General features: G+C 37.4%; 1 protein-coding gene and 1 pseudogene across 3 annotated transcripts in view; both read left to right on the forward strand.

Annotated features, from left to right (window-relative positions):
• The window catches only part of PDE4B (phosphodiesterase 4B), a 530477-nt gene that overhangs the window by 349882 nt on the left and 166395 nt on the right, over nt 1-14200 (forward strand). The gene's annotated exons all lie outside the window — the stretch shown is intronic.
• LOC114498336 lies at nt 7058-7168 on the forward strand (annotated as a pseudogene).

Raw genomic sequence — 14200 nt, forward strand, 5'->3', positions numbered from 1 at the left:
CGTGAAACAGGACTGCTGGTTGGGGGAACTGAATGGCATGTGTGGATATTAAAGATAATACCCATCAAGAAGATAAAGTTAGAAAATTAGTCAAGCCACATTACATTTGGAATCTTGTGAGGCACTAAGGAACAGAGACTTTTTCCATAAAAGATTTGAAATGTCATGTAGATTTTTAAGCAGGGAATGACATGACCAGATTTATCATTTAAAAGGATGATCTTATAGATAAAGCTCAAAGCAGACACTGGTTAGAAGGCTGTTAAAGTAATCCCTGGAAGAGATAATAGTGACAAAAACTAGGCCATCTATGGCCCGATAAAGAGGAAACCAATTCAAGAATGGTAAAGGAAATAGAATGTTCTGGGCTAGGTAACCACTTGGACACTTACTCATTTGTTTATGACACCTGAAGTTTTGGCAGACCACTAGCTGATGAGGCAGATTTCCCACAGTGGTGAAAGGGTCCTACCTGACAGTGGTGATTAGATATGGGAAGCAAGAATGACTCCAGTAGCTTGATTTACTCTGTGGATTTCGCATTATTTACGTGTATGTGTGTGTGTGTGTTCTGTCACTACCTAGCATAGTACTTGGCACTGAAGTATAATAATAAACATAGTTATCACATTTAAAGTGCCTACAAGGTTCTTATTCATGTCATTTCATTTCATTACCATTTTGCAGACTGAGTCATTTAAAGACATGTATCTACCAAGAGATAGAGCTGGGATACAAACCCACATCCACCAGGCCTGTGTGCCCATATTACTACCATTATGATGAATGAAAGGAATGGATAAAGCAATGGTAAATCTCATGGTGGAAGAAACATTAGGGCTGGAACTGTTAAAAAGTTCAGTCTTATAAATAATGTACAATGTATTTGGTAACTTCAGCTATGATTTATTGTCTGTTTCACAACTAAATGAATGGAGGAGTGGGAAAAAGAGGCTTATTGTTTAAATCCAAGTAATAAAGAGCACTGATGATGCTCTGCCTTGGGGAAACAGGACTGATTGATTGGCAAGGCATCTGTCATTCTAGCTAACCTCAACTTTTAGTGCTGACATCTAAACACATTTTGTCTTGATTTCCCTCATTGAAAAACTAAGTCTCCTGCATCATGGCCTTTCCTATTTTGGGGTCTGTTATTGAGACAGAGATACATCTCAGATATAATATTATTTGCCTAATAACTTTGAGTAAGCTGATGATGATGCTTCATGGGTAATAAACAATGGTTGATGAGTCTTGTTTTCTATGTTTCTTGTTATTGGCCAGTTTGACTTTCTAAACTAAATGGCTTTGAGTCCTATTCAGTTTGGCCACATAAGCTTGAAATTGACATTAGTGTTTCTTTCTTTCTTTTGTCCCCAATTTTCTCTCTGTTCCACTTAACATTTTAATACCAGCTTTGTTTGCCAACAAACAGTGCAGAGGAAGACAAGGAGGGGCGATATAGCAGTCAGTCTGTATTCTTCACTCTGCTGAGACTCTTCTGTGCCTAGTGCTTCCAGGCAGCTTTGAAAACAAAAGTCGATTTTAAGGATGCTTATTAGATTTGCTGTGATTAGCCTTGGGTATCCTTACTAGTTTAAAGTTTCCTTCTTTAAAAAAAAAGAGCAAGAGAAAATGAAAAGAGACAGAAGTCTTTAGTTTAAATAATTAGATTAAGTGTTGTATTTTTTTCAGATTTCAGTAAGCTATCTATACTCAGACAAATAACACTATTACTAAGAAGAGGTGCTTGCAAAGTCCGTAAAGAGTATGTTGTGTTTAAGAAACAAAAACACAGTTGGCTCTTTTTTCATTTTAGTTTTATTTTGAATGTTTTTGAAAGAAATGTTAATTCACAGAACCCTAGTTTCTTTCTTGTCAAATGTCACAGGTTTTTTTGTTGTTGTTATTTGCTATTTTCTAAATGATAGCAAACCTTTGCAATATACATACCTATATTTTTTTCCTGGACATTTGGCTATTTCTTGGAAACTGGTTAAAGTTTATCATTTGGCTTTTATTAGTGTTTTTAAAAGAGACAGTAATTGCATTGTTTTGAATTTTTATACAAGATATCTGTAGAGAGAGATCTTTAATAACTTGATAACTGAAACACTAAAGGAAATAGTTCACATATTTAAATTAAATATTTTAGTAAGCATTCTCTTGTTTAATTTAGTTTTAATTGCATTATTAATTGTCACGAACAGGATATTCCTAGGGAAAAAGCTGAGCAGATCATCTAATTGCAGTTTTTACTGCTTTGAATGATAAAGTGCCTTTGATTTGGTGCTGAGCCAGGAGGGCTTGATTGATAATATCTGTCTCAGATGTCACCCTGGGGGAAAAGAATAAAACCTCAGTAGACTTGGTGCATTGCAGCTGTCTCCGCTGCTCCAGTTTCTCTGCCCCATTGACGTCATTGGGAGGTTTCAAACCAGTCCAGAGTGTCTAGTAAACCTGCACATAAATAAAATGAAGAAACAGAAAAACACTGATTCATAACCCAGCCCTCACTCCAAAGAGATAGCTGTTACATTTTCTCAGATAATGGGCAGATGTTTTTCCTTCCCTGCACTTTAAAAAAATTATTAAAATGTCATCAGCTATCCAGAAATGTGGGAAAGCCTCCGACAAGGAATGTGAATTGCGTAAACTCTTCTAAAATCAGACTATAGCACAATGAGCCACGTTGGTCCAGGGTTCTCAGATAGCATAACGTGCATCCAGCTTGTCTGTGAGATCAGGAATATCTGAAGCAGAAAGTGGGACGGGAAACAGCAATCCCTGGGACAGCACCGCTCTAACCGCCCAGATGGTTCTGGGCAACATTTCCTCCTTTTTCATCTTCCTAGGCAGCCTTTGTGCTAAGTTCTAAATGAGGGGCAGCCACAGACAATGACAGGAGCACAGAGTAGAGTGATAGTATTTTCCAAGGAAGATGGCAAACTCTCAAGGTTGTATTTTTTCTTTTGAAAATGAATTTAGCAAAGAGAAAATACACAGGAGGAAGCAGAGGAGAAAAAAATACCTTTAGCAATTTTAAAGCTTTAGCAATTTTAAGCTTTTCAGCTTAATTAAATGTATGATAAATTCTAAATCTCAAAATAATTTATCACAGGGGATCTTTTCTAAGTGCTGTCACAGCAGTTTAGCAACTTGGCTGAGCAATAATGTGAAAATATGTCCACATATAATTTTTTATCTCCTGGGCAGTGGGACTCCTGGCAGAAGAACAACGCTCTTGTCTTCCCTTCTTATTCCTACCACTTCCTCATTCTCCACCAGGTACAGCACAAAAGCACTCGGAATTAGTGCCAAGTAGCTTTCATTTTGTATTCATCCAACAAGCTCCATGGCATATAATTCAAACATAATTTATAACAGTTTAAAGTTTACAAAACATTGTCATTTTCATTTTCCCATCTAAACCCAACAGAAACCCTGTGAGGTAGATAATATAACTATCGCTATTTTATAGATGAAGAAACTGAGCTTTGGGCAGGTTAAAAGGAAAGGTTAAAATGTTGCCTCAGGTACTCATCTTGTAAAAGGCAGAGCTCAGATTCAAGCCTACATTTTTGGAACCCTATCCCCATCGTCTGCATTCTTCATCATATGTTCAACAAGGCAGATAGTTTTCAATCCCATGACCTAGCTGTGGGAACCACTTCAACTTAGCAGATAGGTAGTGACCACTGACTACATGTGGTAGGTGGTTTAGGGTAAGAGCAAGGTAAGATACAGTTGTTGGTCTTAGGAAGCTTTGAATACTGGAGATAAGACATGGATCCACATGTAACTATATTACAATACAAGGCAGAATAAGATCCGCACATAAGCGAAGTGGCGGCATTTGATCAGCACATCTTGAATAAAGTAGCATTCACATAAATATTGAAAGACTGTTGATATCTCAACAGGTAAAGATGGTCAGTGTGGCCATTTGTGGGCCAAGAGACCAGCATGAACAGAGTCAAATAGGCAAGGTGGCCTGGATTGACACAAAGGATTTTATTTTGAAACTGAAAGCTGAGATCAGGTGAATGTCAGTTAAGGCCATTAGTGGCAGATTTTAAGTGCTAGGATAAGGAGTTGCAATAATAAGGAGTCATTTAAAAGGTGCTTTAAGCTAGGGAGTAAAACCATTAGATCTGTACTTTAGTAAAATCGATTAAGCAGCCATGTGTAAGGTGCATGAGAGAAAAGAAAATCTGTCTCATGATGCTAGTTAGCCAGCTCCACAGACTAGAGGGGGAGGTTTGAGAAATAGGAAAGATAATGCAGGGCTATAGGAATTCATTCATTTGCTTAAAAGTACTTATTGAGCACCAACTGTCTTCTAGGTACAAAAAAAAGTGACAATTATAGACTGATAAACTCTCGGCCTTCACAGGGGTGCAGAATAGGGTCGATCAGAGCAGCAGCGTGCTCTTCTCTTGCTCCCGGCTGTCGCAGTTGTCTGTATGAAGGCTTTTGCTTTCATATTTGTGTGCAATGTAATGTTGCATCAGCCTTTGATTAAAGCACGTTGTCTTGTGCCACCTCAATATGTCACTCTACTATGCATGCTCTGAGAGGATGGCGTTACCCTTCAGATAAGCACACACTGTCTACCACATTGTTCTCTACATGCTCCAGGGATTGCTCTGTGCTTCTGAGTCATTCCTCTACTGCACATACTCTAAACATGGCTTCTTAGTTGACAGGACTAATATCATCTTAGTTCAGTCCTGCTCTCTACAACAGGCCTTTCATTCTGTAAAGGAGCAAATGGAAATGAAAGGACAAATTCACCCAATGTTGTGGTGCTAGAAATAATGGCGCTTAGTGACAGGTGGTTTTGAACGGAAGAAGAGTGAGTTCTGAACTCAGAAAAGTGTCTGCTTGAGAGAACATGCCTCAGAGCCTGTTAGCTCAAAGTGTACTGACTCTACAAAGTTAGCATCTTGAGCACTGTAATAACACTTCACATGGATACATTGTAGCTCTGATATGATTGGGCAACATGTTTGGCAAAGCACCAAGTGCTACATAAATATTATCACTGTTAGTTATGAATTGTTTTTTGTATTTATATTTTAATAAAATATGAATATTTCAGAGTGTTTAATCTGGTAAATAGTTTCCCATTTTACTTATCAATTTAAAGAAGACTCAGAGTATGTTTCTATTCATTACATGTTTTTCAAATCTCTCAGGTTTATTTCAAAGGACTGTTGCTTAGAATTTACCTTGCTATATAATCTTTTTATCTTATTGTTGCTGTGGTTTCTGCCTATATGCAAATGCAATATACGTTATGAAAAATGATGTTGTGTGTTGTGTGTGAAGCAACTAAAACTAATGTGCAGGGTGCCGGCACCTCAAGGAGAAGGGATTCGATTCTGCCTTGTGTGTTGATGGAGTTTATGAACTATGTCCTTTTACGCATTTAATAGTTTAAACATCTAACTATCTTCTTCTTTTATATGATTATATTATTTTTTCCTCTATATTATTAATGAGTTCCAGAATTTTCAGTTGATCAGTGGGTCATATTATAAGATTTTTTTCCATGTGTAGTTAAAAATTAGCAGACATTAAGACTCTTACCTCACATTCAAGCAAATATGAGCCTCCTGATTAGATTATTATCTAGTCAATAGAAATCCAGAGGATATTGGTAATGACTCCTTTTATGCATCTGCCTTTTGTCAAGTTAGAATGAGAATACACATGAGAGCTGAAGTGGAGAATTGAGAACATTACCTGGATAATTATCTTTGAAGAGTTGTGCTACTAAGAATAAGATGACAATAAAATGACCTTACATTGATAATTACCACCACCCAACAAATTGCAGATTTACTGAAAAGGCTAATTTAGCAAATACTTACTGATGTGTATGTGCCAGGCATGGTGTCTAAAATGGCTGTCTCTCTTTCACTCCCTCCCTCCCTCCCTACCTACCTATTAAAACTTTTATTTTGTGATTCTTGCCAGTCAATTGAATGAAGATGAGACAGATAAGTGGCTAACTTGATCAGTAACCTGTTTTTCTTTATAAAAATTTAGTTTTTACAAAATGGTTTTATGATCATGACCCTCCATTGTCTTATTGCTTAGAATTTAGGCTCTGAAGTAATCGAATTTCCTGACAAGCCTTTCCAAATTCTGCCCACCCCCTTCCCCATCCTCTGCCTCCTGCTCACCGTATACTATCCTAAATGCTCTCTTTGCCATGTCATACTGCATTTATCCGTTTATTTCTTTCAATTCTAAACCATGAAACCCTTGAGGAGCAGGACTATTTCCTTCACGTTTGTACCCATAACACTTAGGAGAGCCTGTGACACACATTAGGCCCTCAGGAAATGTAGAAAATGTCAGTTAAACTTTCTTTTGATGCTGGAGACATGGGTGTTATGACTTTGGGGGAAAGTTTTATTTTTCTAACAAAGAGCTCTTTTATCTTTATGTCTAGTAGGAAGGCTGTATCTCTCATCATCTTTTAGAATAATGGTCTGATTATTGATGTTTATGGGATAATAGTTATACTACTACTATTAATAGTTATTAATAGTTATAATAGTTATTGAGCATTTAGTGTTTGCCATGTCTATGCTAAGCATTTAACATATAAATCTCAGTCAATATAAGTAAATATTATTATTATTATTATTATTATTATAGCTATTTCACAGATGGAAAAGCAAATTGTTTAAGCAACTTACCCAAAGTTACACTGGCATGTACAGTTGATAAAGTCAAGGTTAACCTGTTTTCCTGCCTCTAATGACTACTTTTAATAATTATGGGAAATTGACAAGTTAGCATCTAAAAATCCATTTTATTTATTTTTTATTTTTTTAAGAATTGTATTTAATTTTTAGAGAGGGGAAGGGAGGAAGAGAGAGAGGGAGAGAAACATCAATGTGTGGTTGCCTCTCACACACACCCTACTGGGGACCTGATCCACAACCCAGGTATGTGCCCTGACTGGGAATCGAACCAGCTACCCTTTGGTTCAAAGGCCTGCACTCAGTCTAATGAGCTAAACCAGCCAGGGCCTAAAAATCCATTTTAAAAGACATGGTCATATCAGCCAGGGACAAAGTAACTCCTCTTTTATCCCAGGTTGGCTTTTGGTCTGTGCCCATGCCTGGTTCATACGCTGGACACATGGAAAAATAAATAAATAAAATAAAGACATGGCTTATATTTGTACACAGTGCTGGGATGTGGCAGTCACATATTAATGACATGACTGTTGCACAAATCTCTCAGGGCAGGAAGATGCCTGATTTCATTACCATAGTACAGAGAAAAGAGTCAGATGTTTCCACAAAAAGGGAATTTCAAGTTATTTATCTAGTTTTCTAGCATCTGAATATATTTTGAAACATAATTTTTCTTAACTCAGCTTTGGTTTGGTTCGTTGATTAGGAATAATATGCTTTAGGAATCAATCACGTACAGGAGGCCAAAAAAACTTGGATTCAAGTCTCAACTTTATATTTTCCTAAGCTGTAAGGTCCTGCATAATTCCTTAAATATCCTAAGTCTATTTCTTAGTTGTCAAATAAATGAACTTGCTGGAGTGATATCTTACCCCTCTGATGAGAAAGGTATGGGAGATTCACCACATCCCATACCTTTCTATTCCTGTGCTTGATTTGCTTCTGAGGCCTCATATCAACTTAAGTGCTGAGAAAAACTTGTGTGGTTACTGTAGGTGGATATTATCATCTCAGAGCTCTATAATGATAACCTCAGCCAGGTTCTTCACACTTTGGGATTAAAGAGTGTGGGGCACAACAGTTTTTGAAATATTAACAATTCCCTACACTTGGTCTTTTAACCTTTAGAAACATTGATCAAGGTGCCTTTAAATTGATTCTGGCTGACAATTAGAGGAAAACCATTACAGTGGAGGTTATTATCTATAACAAATGCTTATATGGAACAATGGGCAAAGTAAAAGGGAGACCTTGAGTGCTGTGAATTTCAGCATCTAGCTGGCTCTCACTCTGAAAAATGCTCTTAGCGGCTGCAATCCTCACAGTGATAGCGTCCTTGAGCTGAAAGGAAACTTGAGATGCTACCTGGCCCACCTTTCTGCCTGGAGCCATGCCACATTTGAACTATAAAAAGAGGTTAGAAATCTCTTCTTGTTTTTTAAAAGAGATTCCACAACTTCCCCTAGTATCTTATTCCAGTAACTGACCATCTCACTGTCAGCAAATCGTTTCTCATAGCTCACCTGAGTCCCTTAGGGCTACAGTGTGAATTCATTTTCTTCTGTCCTTAGAAGTAAAAACAAGCAACTCCTCATGTATATGAAGACTGTTACCAAGCTATTCTTCAGCTCTCATCCTAAAGCCAAATTTCTTGATCTTTTCTAATAATTTCTTTTTATCTAACCCTTTAATCACCAATTTCTGTTGTACATATGAACTTCCCCAAGTCTTCATCTCAGCTGTGAGACTTAGGATAATATATAACAGCATATTTAGCTATTACACTCTGCGAATAGCTTAGCTGAGTGTCAAACACAAATATGATAACTTGGATTCTGCTTCTATTTAAGCAAATATTCAATGAAAACTTTTAGCATTAGAAATGCAAATCATTGTATTAATATCAAGAGAGATTACAAGGGTGCACATTGCCTTAAAAATCCCGAGTTTACAAAAACCAGAAACTAAAAACTAATAAATTGAAGATTTCTTTTTAAAAAACTGTGTGTCTACTTTCCTTTACATTTCTACTCCCATACTAAGCAGAAGTTTGAGGCAGTAAGACAAAAATGAGTTTTGGAGCCAAACAGCTCCCATTTCAGTCCTGGATGTGACCAGACTCACTGGGTGAGTATATTCTAATTTTTTGAGCTCTACTTACCTACTATGTCACATATCATCATAGTAACAAAAATGGTGAATTCCTTGAGGACAAAGACCATTTCTTCTTTATTTTTTTTAATCTTCAGGGCCTAGCTCAATGCATAGAATATATTAACACTCACTCAAAATTTGGATTTTACTGAAAGGTTGGTTGTGAGAATTAAATGAGATTATGTATGTGAAAATGTTTGGTGAACTACTGAAGTCTACATGACTGCAAGTCATCACTATTAATTTTTAAAGAATCATTATTCGTAGTAATTTTTGAAAAAAATTAAAACTCTGATTTGTACTCATCTATCCAAGAACGTTTCTGTTATCCATTTGTTTACACGTCTTATACAAGAGTGTCCAAAAATGACTTTCCTAAAATGAATAATCAATGGTACAGAGCTTACCATTTCGAATTTAATGTTTAGTTTCTTCTGAAGCAATCTGAGAATGACAAATGAACTCAGATGTGACTAAGGTGACTTCCTGGAACCAATCAAAAGTCACCCTGGTACCAGGAGAACAAAGCTACAATGAAAAATTTATATTTTTCCAGGGCTTCTTTGACCTTGTATACACTTCCCTATGTGGGAGAGAAAATCAGTGATATCTTTGACTGACAAAAGTACCCAAAGGTTTAAATAACATTGCTTTATTTATTAACAACAGGACTAAAAGGAGTCTTTTTTAAGTACTTGACCTTCTTCAGTGGGGACCATTGCCAAAAGTCGAAAGGAGTAATATAGGGAAAATTTTTTATGGCAGGAACTTAAAAGGAGTGTTTGTAAATAACAGTTTTGTTTTTTGAAAGAGCACCCTTCCCTGTCTTTGTACTTGACTTGCAAATGTTTGACTCAGGGAGCATGAGCTTAGCATCCAAGTGGTTCAGGTTGAGATTTTAGCTCTGTCACATAAGCGGATCCCTGGGGAAAGTATCCAGCCTCTCCAACCTCAGTTTTCTTCTGTAAAATGGGAAACATATTACCTAGTTCCTAAGACTCCTTGCACTATTGGGTTCTTGGTAGCTTTATTACCTCCCCATAAGCTGTTCTTCTCCCTTGTCTGTTTCATTAGTAAGAATTGGCTAGTTGATATGATTTACAAAACTACTATGTTTCATGGGCTTAAGAGACTTTTGCAAGAAGCAGCTAAAACTTCTGGATAAAAAAATTTATTGAATTACTTTGCAAGAATGATATTGATTGCTTGGTAATAACACAAAGCTATAAGACTCTGAGTGTGTGCTCCTTTTTGAAAAGCTAAGCTAAAAAAAGAAAAAAATGTAGCCTTAAAAATGAAAATTGATTATAGCCTGCCAAGGCCAAATAGTATGGGAAAGAATTCTGGACTAGAAATCAGGAATCCTGGGTTTGGAGTCAGCTCTGCCACAAATTAGATAACCTTGGGGAAGTCACGTTGTTTTCCTAAACCTTAATTGCTTCAAGAAAATGCTATCCAGGGCCTTCCTGTACCAACAGTCTACAGTGCTGAGATCCAGACCTTGTTCCTCTCTCAAAGAAATACTGCTTGGAGCCCTGAAGTATTGAGGTCCACTCTGTTTTGCCATCAAACCTTCAGACATGGAGGACTTCTGCAGGGTGGTGCAGCCCTTAGGCAGGCACATCTCTATAGGGAAAATAGCAAGTGCTCTGGTGTGAACACAAGGAGATTCTGGAGACACTCTGCCCTGTCATATTTCATTTTTAGGTAAAGATCCTAAGATGCTAATTGGTAAGAAAGTTTGTCTCTAAATAGAAAAGTAGAAATTGCAACAACAAAGAACACTAAGCAGGAATGCAGAGTAAAGATAAAAACAAAAAGGGAATAAAAACCAAAGATATCTGAAATCATGCAAATAATACACTTCGCTAAGTCAAATGTCAGATCAGTTTGTGTTGCTGCCATCACTTGTCGAATTTAGCAAATAGCAATACCATTCTTGGTAATTTAATTTTTATGGAGCTGGAAGCATCTAAATTCATGGCTCTCCCACTTAAGTCTTAAATTAGATACCTTGATTTTAAATAAAATATATATTTTAAAAGTTTGAGTTTTTTTCTTCATGTTGTCTTTACTTGAAAAGGGACTGTGTCCAATTGTATGCTTGGCCAAGACCATTTTCTTGGCTATAACAGATGAGATAAATCAACTCACTCCATCCAAGCTAAAAAGCAAAAGATCTTATAGATGCTAATATTTCATAGTAAGCGGCGATCTTTCTTACTGTTAGAAGGAGTAAAATAAAATCATCCAGAGATGCACACCATCTTTACTGCTTTTTTAAGTAGACTGTTCAGGAGTGATGTTTCTCAGAGTTAAAATTAAGTTGAAATACTCTACAGCTATGTCATCTAAACTATAGTGAAGAATCATTTTTGCCCTTTTTCTATGTGTTGATGAGGAAGAATACAAAACCCAGAGCACTGCTTTCCTCGAAATCTCCTACTTCGCCTCGTACTTGGAATCCATATTTTGTACAAATTCATTTTTTTCTCTCAAAACATCTAAAATACAAAATAAACTATTTGACACCTAAGGATAAGGCAAACAAGAGACACATAGACAAAATTTACAATCCCTAAAAGTTGGGATTTACCCTGAAAGTGTTTAAAATGTACCAGCATTTCATTTGAAAAAGAAAAGGAAGACCCTACTGCTGTATATTTTTGTTCAAAATGTACTGCTGTTTGACTGGGATAGGAAGGAACAGGTTTCTGTTGAGTTGGCAAATTAGTGTGTTGAGTGGAATAAAGAGAGAGGGCCAAGGAAATCACACCACTTTTAGTATTTTCTCTGCAAAGAGCTTTTTTGGACCAAGTCCATGACTGCTACAAATAAGTGCTCAGTTGCAAAAAGAATGTGAGTGTCTTTGTATTAATACACGATTAATGTCACTAGTGCTAATTTGAAGCTAGAGACTCAGGAGCAAACCAAGTGGCTAATCGTGTGCTGTGAGCCCCAGATCCCCTTTTTAGTGAGTTCAGGATGTAGAAGTTTTTTATTAAACCTGATCTAAAAATCCACTCCTCTGAGTGATTGCAAAATAACTAGTGTTAAGAGTTCTACATCTTACCTTTATACTCACTCATCATACACACAGCTATTTTTTAAATATGGGTTTCTGGGTATAAAGAAGTATATGCCTGCCATAGAAAATTTATAAAAATAACAAAAATATTTTTAAATCCCCATATATTTGGTAAAACACTAAGAAAACACAGTTATGTTAGATAAAACAAAAAGAGGCAGGTTGTAAGGTTAATGCAGTACCTTAGAAACACTGCAATAGGAATGCAGGTGGTTCAAATGTTGCAAAGACCATTTGGACTTGCTGTGGCCTTCCTCTACTTCTCTCTGCACTTCTGCTAGGTTCCTAAGTCTTTTGGTAATCCCATCTTTTCCAGCATATGTGACAGAAAGCACGGCCACAAAGCTCCCAAGTTTTAGAATTTATGCCTCAGCTGTACAGATTGCTTACTTATACTTTCACTCCATTCCATCCCTAGACTCTTTAGAAAGATACTCATGGGCCCCCACACCTAGCTCATCCCTGCCCCAGGCCGGGATGGAAAAGTATGATGCCTGAACATAATTGCTTCCACTGCACCCAGACAGGGGGTGGGGGTGAGAGGCGGGGCAGACTTCCTTCGAAAAGGGCCCTGAGCAAACATTTCAATAAATCTTGTCAAACCTGTAATTCCTCTACCCAAAGAAAACTACTGATAGCATTTTTATATATTTTCTCCCAATTTTCCCTTAAGCTTCTGTATGTTTTTAATGTTGTTAAGATCATTCCCTTTATTAGATTTCCCATCTTGCTTTCTCTAAATACTATTTCATCATTAGCACTCACTTGAAGTTTTTTGCCAGTAACTACAAAATAACAACCAAATAGGCAGCATGCATCAAGTACTATAATATTGTTATGATCTTTACATAATCTTATTCACTCTTACAGTAGAATAATGTTTATTAACCTCTTTACGATTTGCTACCAGTTACAACATACGTGCATAAATACTCCATTTGATTATCATGACTATTGTGAAACATGGGATTATTATTATTTTTTCCATTTTACACATGAAAAAAGAAAACAGAAAAGACATACAGCTAGTAATTGGTTCTTTCTGGTCAGGTTTTCAATCCTATTGCTTTTGGTCCATACCCTGTTGTCTCCCTTGGTATTTCTGTGCACTCAGATAGATGGACTCTGCCCAGTTGCCCTTCAAGGCAGTTGTTCACTTGGTAATATCTGTCTCCCGCTGGGGAAGGTGAGAAATAGACCTGAGGCAACAGGCCGGGAATCAAGAGTTTGTAAACTTTTCCAGGACACCGATGGGCTGGTGGTGGTAGTTGTATGGCTTCCAAATGGTCAGGCACTGTCTCACTTTTCCCCCAGAATCTGCTGCTCCGCACCGTGGCCTGCACTGCCAGGCACCCTCACACCTGGCTGGATATTTTCAACTCAGAGGCATCTTTTAGTTTCTCCTTCCAATCCAGTTTCCTTCAAGGAAACTTGTAATCTGTCCTACAGGAAGGAAAGCCAATTACAGGGTAGGTTAGTGATCTCCCAGAGGGTTTCTGTTTCTCCCTTTGGCAACAGGAGGTTGTTTGGCCCAGAGTGATGCAGCTCAGCTCCATACTCCAATATCTTGGGAGAGATACAACAGGATGACCAACAAATGGGAGTGTTCTGGTGACCCTGAAAAAGAAAGGTAGAGGAAGTAGCAGGTAGAAGACTTGGGTATTCTAGGCATATCAAGCATTCTATACTTTCCTATCTTAAAAAAATATTTTAGTTAGGATAATCATAGATGATACAGAGATATGGATCACTTATTGCAATTACCTTCATGCATTTTGCCAGCAGTTGGCTTGGGTTGGAAATAAGCTTGCTAGGAATCTGTCACAGGTGAAGAGACTGTTAAGTGACAGAGCTAGGATCTGACTCAGGTAGTCCCAAGTGTGGCTTGAGTCTACACAGGTAACCAATGCCCCATAGGGCTGAGAGAATGGAATGCATACAATCACATGTCAAATTTCAGAAACTTGTAAGATCCTCCAGCTCAGGGTCTGGTTTCATTTGTCTTTGAATTCCTAGTTTGTGAGTTTAGAACACATAGTTTAAGTGGATGATGGGTTATAGAGTAAACAAGCAAGATTCTGCATTACAGCAAGGCTTAAGATGGACTGATTGTATCTCTGCCTACCCCTGGTGGCCTTTAGTGCTTTCTTCTTTCTTTGTCTTCCTCAGGCAAAACATCCAAGGCTGAGTCCACTTTGGGTGGATGATTATTCTGGCCTGTACTAAAAAGGAAATC

Source organism: Phyllostomus discolor, chromosome 5 (genome assembly GCF_004126475.2).
Source record: "Phyllostomus discolor isolate MPI-MPIP mPhyDis1 chromosome 5, mPhyDis1.pri.v3, whole genome shotgun sequence".
Classification (NCBI taxonomy): domain Eukaryota; kingdom Metazoa; phylum Chordata; class Mammalia; order Chiroptera; family Phyllostomidae; genus Phyllostomus; species Phyllostomus discolor.